Source organism: Hyla sarda, chromosome 4, assembly GCF_029499605.1.
Source record: "Hyla sarda isolate aHylSar1 chromosome 4, aHylSar1.hap1, whole genome shotgun sequence".
Lineage (NCBI taxonomy): Eukaryota > Metazoa > Chordata > Amphibia > Anura > Hylidae > Hyla > Hyla sarda.
The window spans coordinates 383,097,175-383,111,483 of NC_079192.1; the positions used below are offsets into that span (position 1 = coordinate 383,097,175).

General features: G+C 43.2%; 1 protein-coding gene across 8 annotated transcripts in view; it reads left to right on the forward strand.

Moving 5' to 3' along the window:
* Window positions 1-14,309, forward strand: part of FLT4 (fms related receptor tyrosine kinase 4) — a 350,628-nt gene that overhangs the window by 79,201 nt on the left and 257,118 nt on the right. For 3 of the 8 annotated variants that reach the window (XM_056516982.1, XM_056516984.1, XM_056516980.1), the window contains exon 2: window positions 7,383-7,449. The exons of 3 other annotated variants lie outside the window; for them this stretch is intronic. The gene's annotated coding sequence lies outside the window, so the exon portion shown is untranslated. The remainder of the gene's footprint in view (window positions 1-7,382; window positions 7,450-14,309) is intronic. 2 more of the 8 variants (XM_056516981.1, XM_056516983.1) reach the window with 1 other exon arrangement.

Sequence of the window (14,309 nt, forward strand, 5' to 3'; positions counted from 1 at the left end):
AGAGGCTTCCTAAATGTGACATGCCCCCCAAAAACCAATTCAGCTAAATTTGCTCTCCAAAAGCCAAATGTGACTCTTCTCTTCTGAGCATTGTAGTTCGCCCGCAGAGCATTTTACGTCCTAACATGGGGTGTTTCCATACTCAGAAGAGATGGGGTTACAAATTTTGGGCGGCATTTTCTCCCATTACCTTTTGTAAAAATGGTAAATTTTGGGAAAAAAACTACACTTTAGTGAAATTTTTTTTTTCATTTACACATCCGACTTTAACGAAAAGTCGTCAAACACCTGTGGGGTGTTAAGGCTCACTGGACCCCTTGTTACGTGCCTTGATGGGTGTAGTTTCCAAAATAGTTGCCATGTGGGGGGTTTTCTACTGTTCTGGTACCATAGGGGCTTCCTAAATGTGACATGCCCCCAAAAACCATTTCAGCAAAATTCACTCTCCAAAATCCCATTGTCGCTCCTTCCCTTCTGAGCCCTCTACTGCGCCCGCCGAACACTTGACATACACATATGAGGTATTTCCTTACTCGAGAGAAATTGGGTTGCAAATTTTAGGGGGCTTTTTCTCCTATCACCCCTTGCAAAAATTCTAAAACTTGGTCTACAAGAACATGTGAGTGTAAAAAATTAAGATTTTGAATTTTCTCCTTCACTTTGCTGCTATTCCTGTGAAACACCTAAAGGGTTAACACACTTACTGAATGTCATTTTGAATACTTTGAGGGGTGCAGTTTTTATAATGGGGTCATTTATGGGGTATTTCTAATATGAAGGCCCTTCAAATCCACTTCAAAACTGAACTGGTCCCTGAAAAATTCAGATTTTGAAAATTTTGTGAAAAATTGGAAAATTGCTGCTGAACTTTAAAGCCCTCTGATGTCTTCCAAAAGTAAAAACATTTCAACTTTATGACGAAAATATAAAGTTGACATACTGTATATGTGAATCAATATATAATTTATTTGGGATGTCCATTTTCCTTACAAGCAGAGAGCTTCAAAGTTAGAAAAATGCAAAATTTTTTCATCAAATTTTGGAATTTTTCACCAAGAAATGATGCAAGTATCAATGAAAATTTACCACTAACATAAAGTAGAATATGTCACGAAAAAACAATCTCGGAATCAGATTGAAAGGTAAAAGCATCCCAGTGTTATTAATGCTTAAAGTGACAGGGGTTGTCCAGAAAAAAAAAACTGAAGTAATTTTTTTTTAAAACAGCACCCCCCCATGTCCCCAGGTTGTATGTGATCTTAAAACTTGGCTTCATTCCCTTCAAGGAAACTGAGCTGTAAAACCACACCCAACCTGCGGACAAATGTGGTGAAGTTAAAAAAAAATAAAAAAAAGGAACAGTTCTGTCTTTATAATGCTGGATAACCCCTTTAAGCATATGCAGCCAGTTTAATTTTATTTCACGAGTACAAGCCCATCCTGAGGAAAGCTAAGATATTAAGATTCTCTACTGATGACCATATACATTACATAAGCATCGGTAGATCCTGCCAATTCACTTGGAATTCACAGTCTAGTACAGATGTCTCCAACCTGTGGTTTACCAGCTGTTGCATTCGGAGGTTGTTAGAGAACCAGGGTTGTTACTGCAAGACGTTTTAGACCATTAATCCAGCATGAGAGTGGGGGTTTCAACAGAAGTTCATATTGTGGGGTATCAACAGGCCTGATCACTTTAAGATGCACTGCCAGAGCCGTCGGGATGTGTCCTATTTCCCCTCACCCTATGGCAGTAAACATGAATGTTTGGACAATCTAAGCATTTTTCTTCATGGGAAGTTAATAGCTATCCTATATGTATGACCTTGGGTTAGAGCGCTCAACAGTAAGAGAGGGGCCCTGTTTTGGAGATCACATGGGGTGCCAGCAGTTGGCACTTATACCCTATCCTGTCGATATTCAATATGTTTTTAATAACCTGACAACTCCTTTACCATTTGATTTTTAAATACATAGGGGAGATTTATCAAAACCTGTGGAAAGGCAAAGTGGACCAGGTGCCGATAGCAACTAGATCGCTTCTTACATTCTTAACAAGGTCTCTGAAAAATGAAAGAAGCGATTTGATTGGTTGCTATGGGCAACTGGACAACCTTGCCTCTCCACAGCTTTTAATAAATCTCCCCCATAGGGTGACACTGAGGCAGGTTTAAAGGGGTATTTCTCTTCAGCTAGCCTACCAGAATCACCCACCTGGTGCATAATTAGTCAGACTTAAAGGGGTTCTCCGGTGTTTACACATCTTATCCCCTATCCAAAGGATAGGGGATAAGATGCCTGATCGCGGGAGTCCTGCCGCTGGGGATGCCCGTGATCAAGCACGCGGCACCCCGCTTGTAATCAGTCCCCGGAGTGTGTTCGCTCCAGGTCTGATTACGGGCGACCACTGGGCCGGCGGTGTGTGACGTCACGCCTCTGCCCCCCGTGTGACGTCACGCTCCACCCCTCAATGCAAGCCTATGGGAGGGGGCGTGACAGCTATCACGCCCCCTCCCGTAGGCTTGCATTGAGGGGCGGAGCATGACACAATGTCCCTATGCCAGACGGGCTCACAGCAAGAGGCTGTGGTGGACACACAAAGACACACCAGTGACGAACTGTGAATCTTGTGAGTAAGAGCTGTGGCTCTAAGGACACATGGCAGGCAGCCGTGTGTGACTGGGACTTTATGTTCAAGGGTGAACTGTGTCTTATAAGGTTGCAGGTTGAATGTTTTACCTGGCAGGGATTTGTCCACCAGTTGGCAGACAGGGTCTGTATGATGTAGCTAGTGGCTAGACAGCCTAGACTTTATTTTGTGTTATTTTATTTTGTCCTGCAACCTGTGTGAATAAATCTGACTGAGGGTGCATTCACTTGCTAGTAGCTAGCAGCGAGTTTACTGCTGCCGGAAACCTGCTGCAAGATACCCTACCATTGATTTAAATGGGTCCGTGGACAGTCCGCAAATCTGACACAATTGTGGACTGACTGTGGACCCATTGAAATCAATGGTAGCGTGACTCGCAGCAGGTTTCCTGCAGTGTGAAACCCGCTGCTAGTAATAGCATGTGAATGCACCCTGAGAGTCAGTTGCATGAAGAGAAGTTGGTGTGGCCCTGTTTTATTGAGGTGAAATGTGCCCTTTTGGCTGCTGCGAAGGACAATCCTGAGCTAATCCCAGAGTATATTTCACAATAGATAGAATGGAAGGTGTCACAATGCTATTGGATGCCCACAGGTTGGCAGTCCGTATGCCATCCCCTCAAGTACAAACATGATTAAAGATTTGTGATGTTTTATACAAACCCTGACAAAAAGTGCCCCTTCGAGGTGTTCACGTAATTCCTGGGAGAAGGGTTTAAATGTCCGGATTTTAACTTTTTAAGTGGAACAAGTATTAACTAATTGGGTAATTTCCATTTAAAGAAGTACTGCAGCCTTATACATCTTATGCAGGATAGGGGATAAGTGTCCGAATGCTGGGACCCCCCCACGATCTCCTGTACAGGGCCCCGACTTGCTGATACGCCCCCTCCATGTATCTCTATGAGAGAGGCGGAAATGCAGCGTTTGTGCATCCCGCCTCTCTCATAGAGCTGAATGGAGGGGGTGTGTCTGTTGACCTCCTAGTGATTGCGGGGGTGCCAGCAGTGAGAATCCCCCTCCCTCCCCCCTGCGTATAGGGGATAAGTTGTCTATGGCTGCAGTACTCCTTAAATGCTTTTACCTTTTTACTGTCATTTCAGATAAGTTATCAGGAAAAGCTGGTATGTGATTCAGCACTATTTTTGGGCATTATATGACTTGAAGATAGACTTATTTACCAGATTTCAGCTCTGCAGTCTCCATCTCTCATTTTAAATAAGCTAGTAGGTGGATGCTATCTGCTATGATGTTTCCCATATACTGCACAAACACAAAAGAAGGGATCAGTTACAGTATATCTCTAGAGCAGACCATGAGAGGCAGCAGCATGGAGGACATTTATAGAGCAGTATTGAGAAGTATAAGCTGTGAATTGTGCACTGGATTGAGATCTAATGTATGCTAGAAACTCCTGTATTTTCTCTGCAGTCTCTCTGTTTTTCTGTTGCCACACACCTTTCTCTCCCCCAAACCTCTCCATAGGTTTTTATGAGCAGCATGTAACCTAATTACTCAGTTAGCTGATAGTTTGTCTTTTCTCTTATAAATGTAAGATTTTTTTCTCTCATCTCTTTAAGATTTAAAATGTTACATAAAGATGTTAGTAATAGGTAAATAATGTATTTTACTGCAGCATTTTGCTTTTTTCCAGTCAAAGGATTAACCACAAACATCTAGGTCTGACAAAGAATTTTAGCCATAACAGTAGATACACATTAAAAAAGCAGCAAATTAGTCCTCCGCTGTTCTAAGTAGCTTAAATGGACACTGTTAGATTCTTAAACTTTTTATATGTTGTACATCTTGGCAAAAACTTTATCTTCCTAATATACTTTGTTAGAATTTTTTTTTTTCCTTTTTATAGAAATCATGGCTTATAAAATCATGGCTTTGTCCAAGCTGAAGCACAGGCATGGAAAAAGTCCAGTAAGTAAGGGCGGGCTAGTACTCCTCTGTGCTCTCTCCTGTCTGATAGGACAGGAGTGAGAACAGAGGAATGCTAGCCCACCCTCACTTCCTGGACTTTGTCCATTCCTTTGCTTCAGCATGGGCACAGCCATGATTTTATAAAGCAATGATTTCTATAAAAAGGAAATAACATTTTCTTATGAAGTATATTAGAAAGGTTAATGTTTTGCCAAGATGTACAACATATAAAAAGTTTTTGAATCTGACAATGTCCATTTAAGTAGTGTTGCTCGCGAATATTCGCAATACGAATTTTATTCGCGAATATTGCATATTCGCGAATTCGCGAATATAGCACTATATATTCGTAATAACGAATATTCGTTTATTTTTTATTTTATTTTTTTGTTTTTTTCCACAGTACACATAACAGTGATCATCCCTCTCTGCTTCCAGCTTGTGTAGTGTAAAGAAGGCTCTAATACTACTGTGTGGGACTGGCGTGCGAATTTTCGCATATGCGAAAATTTGCATATGATAATTTTCGTATATGTGAATTTTTGCTTGTGTGGGTTTTTGTATATGCAAATTTTCGCATATGTTAATTTTCGCACATGCGAATATTTGCATATGCGAAAATAAAACGCGAATATTCGTGAATATATGACAAATATTCGTCCATATATTCGCGAATATTCGCAAATTCGAATATGGCCTATGCCGCTCAACACTACATTTAAGTGCAGAGCCAATAATAATAATTTTGAAGCAAAAGAGGCAAGTCAAGCCGACATGATGTAGCATAGGGAATAACAATGATCATTGTTTTGCACTTCACAGTGACTATAAAATGATTTATAAAATTCTAAAAGAGTTCAAGGACATAAATAAAATTAAAAAAAAGGACGTATTTTGTTTTACGGCCACAAAACAACTACCTGTGTTTTTTTTATAGTGCATGAGCATAGCCTTGTAGTGTTGTTCTTCTCTTCCATGGCATAAATGCCCATTATCAACATTTCAGTGCCATCATTCCTAGGCGGATATATCTAAAGCAACTAAAGGAGTAAATACCCAGCGCAAATGCATAGTAGCTTGTTGGCAATCTCTACTAATGGTTACAGGTGTTCAAGTTGCACCTCAAACACTATGCTATAGATATTGAACTGAAATAAAAAAAAAATTATAGTATTAACCCCTTAAGGACTCAGCCCATTTTGGCCTTAAGGACTCAGACAATTAAATTTTTACGTTTTCATTTTTTCCTCCTCGCCTTCTAAAAATCATAACTCTTTTATATTTTCATCCACAGACTAGTATGAGGGCTTGTTTTTTGCGCGACCAGTTGTCCTTTGTAATGACATCACTCATTATATCATAAAATGTATGGCGCAACCAAAAAACACTATTTTTGTGGGGAAATTAAAACGAAAAACGCAATTTTGCTAATTTTGGAAGGTTTTGTTTTCACGCCGTACAATTTCTGGTAAAAATGACATGTGTTCTTTATTCTGAGGGTCAATACGATTAAAATGATACCCATTATTATATACTTTTATATTATTGTTGCGCTTAAAAAAAATCACAAACTTTTTAACCAAATTAGTACGTTTATAATCCCTTTATTTTGATGACCTATAACTTTTTTATTTTTCCGTATAAGCGGCGGGATGGGGGCTCATTTTTTGCGCCATGATCTGTACTTTTTTTTGATACCACATTTGTATATAAAAAACTTTTAATACATTTTTTATAATTTTTTTTTTATAAAATGTATTAAAAAAGTAGGAATTTGGGACTTTTTTAATTTTTTTTCGTTCACGCCGTTCACCGTACGGGATCATTAACATTTTATTTTAATAGTTCGGACATTTACGCACGCGGCGATACCAAATATGTCTATAAAAAATGTTTTTTACGCTTTTTGGGGGTAAAATAGGAAAAAACGGACGTTTTACTTTTTTATTGGGGGAGGGGATTTTTCACTTTTTTTTTACTTTTACTTTTACATTTTTTTAATTTTTTTTTACACTTGAATAGTCCCCATAGGGGACTATTCATAGCAATACCATGATTGCTAATACTGATCTGTTCTATGTATAGGACATAGAACAGATCAGTATTATCGGTCATCTCCTGCTCTGGTCTGCTCGATCACAGACCAGAGCAGGAGACGCCGGGAGCCGCACGGAGGAAGGTGAGGGGACCTCCGTGCGGCGTTATGAATGATCGGATCCCCGCAGCAGCGCTGCGGGCGATCCGATCGTTCATTTTAATCGCGAACTGCCGCAGATGCCGGGATCTGTATTGATCCCGGCACCTGAGGGGTTAATGGCGGACGCCCGCGAGATCGCGGGCGTCGGCCATTGCCGGCGGGTCCCTGGCTGCGATCAGCAGCCGGGATCAGCCGCGCATGACACGGGCATCGCTCCGATGCCCGCGGTTATGCTTAGGACGTAAATGTACGTCCTGGTGCGTTAAGTACCACCTCACCAGGACGTACATTTACGTCCTGCGTCCTTAAGGGGTTAAAGTCTCAATATGGCGCGTGATAAGCACAAGTGACGGCAATGTGATAATGTAATATTGATGTGAAAAGATTGTGCTGTCAGCTCCACTTCCATACATAAAGATGTCTATATGTATCATTAGCCAAGACACTAATACTGACAAAAGACTAATGACTTCATTGCTCCTTGTCCTCTTAACACATACAATAGGAATGTTCATCATATGTAGAATGTGTTTTGTGACCGCATAGAATGATATCCAACCTGAGCTCTTCAGATTAGATAAAACCGATAACTTATGTTTATTTCTTGCAGCAGCATTAGAAAACTCCATGTTCTGATGTGATTCATGAATTGTCTGGCAGCATTTTCTTCTTGGACTGTAAGTGTTCTGTAAGGTTGTGTGTTTGAACTGTGCGGCTTTTCCTTACATAAATCATCATATTACATTTTCAGCTGTTTGAGGCACATTTTCTACATGGTGCCATTGCTAAGGTAAATGTCAGTAACACTGTTTCTATGTTGTTGATGTTCTTCCTTGTTTCATCTAAATATTTTAAGTACAAAAAAACGGTGTATTTATTCACCCATTAAGTCAATGCTATTTTTTGTACTTTGGAGTGCCGCTTCCTTTCTTGGATTATATATATGTATTATTAAAAAAAATTCCTTTTTGTACAGGATACCTCCTGCACGACTGCCATAGCTAGAGGAAAACATCGGACACTTTAGACATTTGTGCAAACATTTTATGTACACTTTATTACAATGTTACCCCAGCGAATTAACTAAAAATAGTGCATACATTAATGCAATAGACAACAAAACTAAAATATTACTCTGTTATATAAATTTTAGTACCACTCTTTAGTTCAAGGTACTTAAGAGTTTGGTTCCAGGTACTTAAAGGGGTACTCCGCCCCTAGACATCTTATCCCCTATCCAAAGGATAGGGGATAAGATGTCAGATCGCCGCGGTCCCACTGCTGGGGACCCCCGGGATCCCCGCTGCGGCACTGCGCTATCATTATTGCACAGAGCGAGTTCGCTCTGTGCGTAATGACGGGCGATACGGGGGACGGAGCAGCGTGACGTCATGGCGCCGCCCCTCGTGACATCACGGCCCGTCCCCTTAATGCAAGTCTATGGGAGGGGGCGTGATGACCGCCACGCCCCCTCCCATAGACTTGTATTGAAAGGGGCTGGCCGTGACATCACGAGGGGCGGAGCCGTGACGTATCGATGCTCCGGCCCCTGTATCGCCCATCATTACGTGCAGAGCGAACTCGCTCTGTGCTATAATGATAGGATAGGGGATAAGATGTCAGATCGCCACGGTCCCGCTGCTGGGGACCCCCGGGATCCCCGCTGCGGCACCGTGGCGATCTGACATCTTATCCCCTATCCTTTGGATAGGGGATAAGATGTCTAGGGGCGGAATACCCCTTTAAGAGTTTGTAGTAAAGAATCACGGCCTAAGCCGGGCACATAAGCTTACGAATTTTGGTTGCAGGTGTAGTTCTTGGCAAGTCCACCAGGTGCATTTTTTAAATGTTACGATGAAACCTGAAAAGCAATAGTGGTACTCCACAAAATATTTTTTGTCTCACGACTGGATAGTAAAGAAGACAATAAAAGGACATGTGACTTTATCCAGGATATTTTCCATCCCAGCCTCGCCTATCAGAATGATTCCTGGGCTGGGACATATAGCAGAGACAACAGGACTGTGCCCCCTCCATGGGACTAACTCTTTGAATCAGTGATGGTGGGGCTCACTGTTATCACTATCTGGACCACAGCAGCTTGCGCCACTGGGGGACAAATTGTTGGTGGCTGTTGAACCGGCCAAACCTCCTCCTCTGCAGGAGTAGGCTGAGGCACTTTGGTTTGTGCCTGTTAGGTAGGCCAAACCTCCTCAATGCCCGGGGTAGGCCTGGGCACATCGGTAGACTTCTTCTTGACTCCTGCAATGTATAGAGGCGCCATCACAGTAATCTCTGGCAGGAACTCTTCCTCTTGCTTGTCCTCACCCTTCAGCTTGGGGGATAGCAGACCAAAAGGGTCAGCATTCCAATCTTCTGAGAGAAAGTACACAAAGGGGAGCTCCGTAGGATTCTTGGGCCTGGTGACAGCTGTGGACTTCTGGGCGGGGGGGGGGGGGGGGGTAGACTCTGGGCTAGACTGAATAGAGGGAGTAGAAAAGGCGGCTTCTGCCGGAGTACTCACATCAGATTCTTCTGTATGCCACTCTGCCCAGGACCTCCAGGACCGATGATGAGGCGACAGTTGTACTGGTGATGCCCCTCGGCAGTGGGACCTTTAGACATGCTTCCGCTCTGTCCAGCTACAGCTTCTGCAGCCATTCCTCAAGCTCTTGGAACACTTGAGCTGCGGCCGCTGCTTCTTTTTGGGCGCTGGGTGCCATCTTGGGATTAATGGGCCTAGTGGTCTCTTGTCATGCCTTCGCCATCTTGCTCTGTTCACCAACTTCTTGCAGGCTGTAGAGGTCCAGCTGCACTGTTCCTTTTATATTGGTCTTCGGCAAGATGGCTGCCGACAGGAAGTTCGGCAGCAGTGCATCCCTTACTTCCGCCCCCCGATGCAAGGTTACAGAACAATAGCACTTTACTGAGGCAGACATGTTGTTAAAGCTCTTTACTGAGGCAGACAAGGTGTTAAAGCTCAGTTCAGGCCAAAGGCGATGTTCAGTGAACTTTAGGAAGCTTGTTGGCTTAATGGGACTTGAAGTGCACTTGGACTGACTTGTGTAACCCATGCTGAATTAAGTAATTTGGCAGACTTGACTATCTTGACTAGAGTTGTCCTCTGTATTTGTGCTTACCACCAGGCTTTGACTTTCACCTGCAGGGGTTAATTGGTAGTAGCTGCGTGGCTGCATGACTAGGCCTTGGCCTCCCTTAGTAACACCAGACAACTGCTCAGGTCTTCACTTGCCTGTACCTCAGCTATAAACTGACTAGACTAGCTCCTCCGAGCTATGTATGGGAGCAATTTGGAGGAATCCCATAGTCACCAACAAGTCACCTGTTCACCTTGCACCTTGGTAACATAGGCCTTGACAACATAAATTTAAAGAGACAAACGCCTCAAAAGATTAACCAGCATATAACATAAGAGAAGATAAGGCGAGTGGCACGGCACTGCTGTATATTGTTGGACTCGATGTGGTATAGGTGGATGGATGTAAATGAGGGTGATGGTGCTCTGGTCAAAGCTGAGGCACAGTAGAAATGATAGAGTAAAGACAACGGATCAGACCGGCAGACTCACCACATTTCTCTTCTTCTTTATTTGCGTAAGCAAAGCATAGACAGATACTCACAAACTTGGGGGATGGGACGTGCAGTGGGGGGACAAACTGGCAGTTTGTCCCCCCACTGCACGTCCCATCCCCCAAGTTTGTGAGTATCTGTCTATGCTTTACTTACGCAAATAAAGAAGAAGAGAAACGTGGTGAGTCTGCCGGTCTGATCCGTTGTCTTTACTCTATCATATAACATAAGAGCTTTTAACACTTTACAGTCCTTAGGAGGGATGTGGATCCAGGAGAATACTGAAATCGAGGGTGCTACACAGGACAGACAGGTGTACAGGATGACACCTCCTGTACTCGGCTACCACACTATTGGCAGGTCACGTTCTGAGAGGCCCTCTACCAGGGTCATGACTATACAATTTTGTAAGGGCTTCTCGGTCCCCTTACAATATCTAATAGATATTTATCACATCCAGTGATTTGTTCTAGCGGCACCCTATCTCCCGGAAAACAAAAGAGTTGGGCAGTTTTTATCCACCATGCCCGACCTTTCTATTTTCCAAAATCTGACTTCTAACTAAAGTGTATGGAGACAATTGTTCACAGTGATCACATGTTCATCAAGGGGTACTCTGCTGGAAAAGATTTTTTTTTTAATCAACTGGTGCCAGAAAGTTAAACATGTTTGTAAATTACTTCTATTAAACAAAATCTTAATCCTTCCAGTACTTATCAGCTGCTATATGTTCCACAGGAAGGTCTTTTCTTTTTGAATTTCTTTTCTGTTTGACCACAGTGCTTTCTGCTGTCACCTCTGTCCATGTCAGGAACTGTCTAGAGTAGGAGCAAATCGCCATAGCAAACCTATCCTGCTCTGGACAGTTCCTAAGATGGACAGAGGTGTCAGCAGAGAGCACTGTGGTCAGACAGAAAGTAAATTCAAAAAGAAAAGAACTTCCTGTGGAACATATAGCACTGATAAGTACTGGAAGGATTAAGATTTTTCTATAGAAGTAATTTACAAATCTGTTAAACTTTCTGGCACCAAAATGTTTTCCAGTGGAGTACCCCTTTAATCAGATCCAGCATTTACCAGTTTATCATGTTCCCATAATTTGCAAGTTTAATATGTGACCATCCAGAGTCCTCTGGTGCAATACCATGTAAAGAATATTAATTTAACACCTTAAATTGTTATAGATCAGTTCTGTTGTGTTTGAGAAGGTAGACTGGATCACGTCTCATTCTCTGTACATTCCTCACAATCTCAGTCCTCATTCTTTCTCAATCACTTTCTCCTAGTCTCCCACTGAGCTGTCTCTCCTGTTTACCCCTATCACTCATTTTCCTCTTCATCCTCTTCAAATGTGTTGCCCCCTGTCTGCAGAGGCGGATGTCACCAGCCGGTGATTTATCCTCACTTCTCGGTATCCCCACTCTCCTGCCTCTCCCTCTCCCCCTGTTTATCTGCTGGGTGATTTATACGTCCCTCACACACACTTCCTCTGCTCCTTTCCTCTGTCCCTTACTGTCTCATCCTTCTTCCCTTTCTCTCCATATATCTGTCATTCATACCACAGCCTCTCCCACTTTATTCCTCTTTTGTCTCTTTTTTTTATTATAAAGGCTTCCTCTTCCTCACGTTGTTATATTAATATGAGCCGGCATCTGTAACATGATGTCAAAATGCCATGGTCAGAGGAAACAAATACTTGATATCTATCTATCTATCTATCTAGACCAAAAAGTCCAGGTTGAGCAGCACCTCAGTATAGGAGAAAAACTTTGTAGCAGAGCAGCAGAAAGGGCCCAGGTCAGAGGCTTACAAATATCCACAAAAAGAAGTTTGCTGCAGCACACAGGAGAAGACGTTCACGTGGTTTTATTCCATTCCATAGCAACGTTTCAGCCGCCCAAGCGGCCTTTTTCAAGCTATCTATCTCTCTCTCATACTGTATCTATCTATCTATCTAGATAAAGCAAATATGATGCTGCACTCCACAGATAGCAAAAAAGGTGGTTTTATTCCATCATGTGCATAGACAACGTTTCACCAGTCTCACACTGGTGAGACTGGTGAAACGTTGTCTATGCACATGATAGAATAAAACCACCTTCTTTGCTATCTGTGGAGTGCAGCATCATATTTGCTTTATCTGGATTAAGGAACCGGAGGACCCAGGTTCTACTCTGGATATTGGTAGTGCCGTTTTTATTTGCATTGTATCTATCTATCTATCTATCTCATATCTATCTATCCCATATCTATATATCCCATATCTATCCCATATCTATCTATATATCCCATATCTATCCCATATCTATCTATATATCCCATATCTATCCCATATCTATCTATATATCCCATATCTATCTCATATCTATCTATCTAACTCATATCTATCTCATATCTATCTATCTCATATCTATCTATCTAAAAAAAAATTGAAAAACAGCACATCCCAAAAAATGTAAAGATCAAGGTAGGTGCACGCAGAATCTGGAGCCTGGGTCAGGGGCTACTCACTTCAGACAGAAAAAGGATCTCTCCACAGCACCATATGTTCCAAAAAACGTGAAGTTTATTCCATGAAAAAAAGTGTCTTTACAAAATGCAACATTTCAACCAGCTCAACCTGGTCTTTCTCAAGCAATGTACTATTGTGGCTACCATGCATTTATAGGGATATCAATTAGATACCTAAGTGTATCAATATAATCAAAAGTGTATACATACATTATAAAATCACAAATTACTATAACAAGCAGCGCTCTGGCCGGACATACCGGCCGTGAGTGCATCTTCTCCCATGTCTCAGCTTCCATGTGAGTCCCAGCCCGTCACTCACCTCCATCCCCGGCCTCTGTCCCTCTGCTCCGACGAGCGCGCCCTCGCCTTCTAGCGCGTATGCCAGAGCTTTGAAATTTAAAGGGCCAGTGTGCCCATAATTAGTATTTGCACCTGCACCTTTTTTATAAGTTTTCCCTCCTCCATAGCACCCCTGCCGGATCTTTGTTTGCCTTACGCCTTAGAGAAAGCAGTTCCCATTATTCCTTGCCATGTACCAGACCTTTTGCATTCTGTGGCCCGACCGTGTTTCTAGCCGTCAGCCTATTGACCTTCTGCTATCCTTCTGACTACGCTCCTGTGCCGCCTGCCCTGACCTCTAGCCTGCCTGACTACGTCCTGCCTGTTTCTTTGGTACCACGCTTCACCTCAGCCGCCTGTGTGGTCAAGTCTTGCCAGGGGTAACGACCTGGGTGTCGCCTGCCGCAGCAAGCCCAAACTGCCTTGTGGCGGGCTCTGGTGAAAACCAGCGGCACCTTAGACCCCGATCCCTGGCACGGCTCGCGTCATCTGCTACACAGGTCCAGCGGATCTACTACATATCCTGTTCCAGACTACCATGGTATTACGGATCTACTACTCCCTGGGTACCTGCCGTCTGCGGTGAGTCTTACAGTAAGATCCGGCCATGTATCCCACTGAGGTACCCCTGCCTGAGAATTCCCATCTCTCCTCCGAAGTGGTCTGTCAGTCGCAGCAGTTGGCCCACCAGGCGCAGCAATTAAATAAACTGTCCGCCATGGCGCAGCTACTTCTATCTAAGCAGCAGTCTCCTCCGGTCCCTACAGTTCCTTTAGCTACAAAGCTTCGTCTTCCCCTTCCCACGAAGTTTGACAGAGATTCTAAGCAATGTAGAGGCTTCGTGATGCAGTGCTCTTTGCACCTGGAGCTCATGGCGGATCAGTTTCCTATGGAGCGTTATATGGTGGCCTTTGTGATCAGTCTCTTGGCGGGAAGGCCTTGGCCTGGGCTACCTTGCTCTGGGATCGTAGCGATCCAATTACATCCAACCTCACTGCTTTCCTTGCTGAATTCCGCAGCGTTTTTGAAGAACCCGCACGTGTCTCCTCTGCCGAGTCAGCTCTTCTTAACCTAAGTCAAGGGACTTCCTTTG